The following is a 2,499-nucleotide window of genomic DNA, read 5'->3' as shown; positions in this document are numbered from 1 at the left end:
GACTAATTCTTTCATGCATTTTTATAAGTGTCATGCCTTTGTTCATAGAACTATTATTGACTAGAATGTTCTCTTCTCAGTTTTGTTTCTTTTTAATAAATTGCTGATGTCTTTTTCTCCAAGAATGGATGGATGTAGGTGGGACTTCGACGTTGATCTTCTTATGCTGAGTCAAGTATAGCAGATTACTGGGATGAGGTTTCTGAGGGATGATTCTGGGTAGGGGAAGTTTGAATAGAATATTACACTCAATATAGAGTTAGGCTACCCTTTCATGAACTTGGTGTTTAGGTGGGTGACAATTGTTTCCAATAGAATGGACAGTGGGTGGGAATCAGAGCTTAGATATATAGGAATTTGTGAAGTTTTTGTTTTTGTTTTTTGTTTTCCCCTGTTTTTTCCTCTTTGGTCACCCATATACTGAATCTGGCATTTGATTGTTATGTTGTTCCTTGTTTGTTATCGCCTCTCATATATTATTTAGTTTCTCTATTATTGAGGATTGCTTTAAGAAAAAAATATCCAGCAATATAACCATACATTCTTGTATTTTTTCTAAAAGCCATTAAAATTGCTTTCTGAGCAATATTTTTTGTATTTTTTCTTCCATGGTTCAGTGCCCTTTGGCAGAAAAGAGAGCTTCCAATTTTACAGTTAATAGTTTAGATTTCTAGCTACTCAGTTTATATGAACTCTCTATATTAATTGGCATCCATCTTTACTACATTCATCTTTGATTTGATTTACTGGCAACATGGTTTTGAACACATTTTATTAGGAAAAGAACTAACAGTCTTTCTCAACTGGTGTTCTTTGAGAGGATTAAATACCACAGAAAAATTATTGGAGTAACTATTTTCAATTCTCCCATAGGTGGCACATAGCTAATTCCATTCTAAGTGCCTAGAAGATGAGTTAATTCATTGCATGTGACAGATATCTAAGGTTATTGGGGCTCAATTTTTTCTCAATTCTGGAGTGTGGCCAAGGGATTAAAATTTTTTTCTTGGGAAAGGCATATCCTACTGAAATAGAACCATGAGATTTTTATCTTGACTTTTAATGATGGAAATAGGCAGATGTGAACCGAAGGGTTTGTTTTGGGATTTCAAACGCATGAGATTTCCTCTTTTCTGTTTAACTGCATCATGGGCAATAGTTTTAACATTACTTTCAGAAGTGTATAATTCCGATGAAGAGAAATATTTTAAAAAGACTGCTAGTACTGGAAAGTTAAAAATAACAGACTTCTGGGAATAAGGATAAAAATACTTTTTAAATATTTAGAACTAGAAGAGTTTGCTTGTTATCAGAGTTTTGGATCATCCCATCTTTTTTTTTTTTTAACTTCTAAGAGCAGATACACACTAATATCCTTGAATTTATCTATATTTGAATTTTACAAAATCATTGCAACTCAAATGCTTCATATCCAGTATGAACACAATGCCTGTTACATAAAAGATACTCAGTAAATACTTCCTTTTCATCTTCTTCCTCCTCTTTGTCCTTTGTTTATTTTTACTTTTTGCTTTTCTTCACTCTATCCTTTCATTCTTTTCTCAGGAAGGAAATTGTGAGATTGTACTCTTATGAATAAAAGGATTTTTAAGAGATATGGAAGGCCAGAAAGTATAGCTTTTCTAGAATTGCTGGGAAAGCCATTACAGCCCCAAGACATATAAATATGTATGTTTTTATCCCAGCTACTAGAACATATTAGGTTTTTTTCAAGCTAATACTTGCCATACTTGTATTGGGCTTTACATCATATGTTTGAATTGTTTGGTTTAGATTTATTCTAGCAGTTCTATTTGCTACTATATCTCAATTAATGCTTGAAGATAGTTGGAAGAAAATAAAAGAGGTGTGACATTTTCCCTGGAGTAGAGAGTATGAAGAAATCAAGAACACACAGATTCTTCTATTTAATGAAGACTGGGGGGGAAAGGGACCAATATTTACTAAGTGCCTACTCTGTACAGACATTTTGCTTTATAGCAATTGTCTCATTGAATCCTCAAGATTATTTTTTTTAAAGAAAAGACTATTTTTTAAAGCTGTTTTAGGTTCATGGCAAAGTTGAAAGTACAGAGATTTCTCCTCTATTACCTGTCCCTGCACATGCATAGCCTCCTCCATCACCAACATGGCTCATCAGAGTTGTACATTTGTTACAGTTGAACTTACCTCAACACAACAAAGTTATCCAGAGTTGATAGTTTACATTAGGATTTATGGTCAGTGTTGTATATTCTATGAGTGTGGACAAATGTATAATGTTCATTATAGTATCATACAGACTATTTCCACTAACCCAAAACTCTTCTGTGCTCCACTTATTTACATCTTCCCCTCCCCACCCTTGGAAACCACTTATCTTTTTACTATCTCCATAGTTTTCCCTTTCTCAGAATGTCCTATAGTTAGAACCGTACAGTATGTAGCCTTTTCAGATTGGCTTCTTTCGTTTCATAAATGCATTTAAAGTTCCTCCAT

The sequence above is a fragment of the Zalophus californianus genome, chromosome 9, assembly GCF_009762305.2.
Source record: "Zalophus californianus isolate mZalCal1 chromosome 9, mZalCal1.pri.v2, whole genome shotgun sequence".
Classification (NCBI taxonomy): domain Eukaryota; kingdom Metazoa; phylum Chordata; class Mammalia; order Carnivora; family Otariidae; genus Zalophus; species Zalophus californianus.
The sequence above is the reverse complement of the archived record's forward strand: the minus strand, read 5'-3'. Positions refer to the sequence as shown.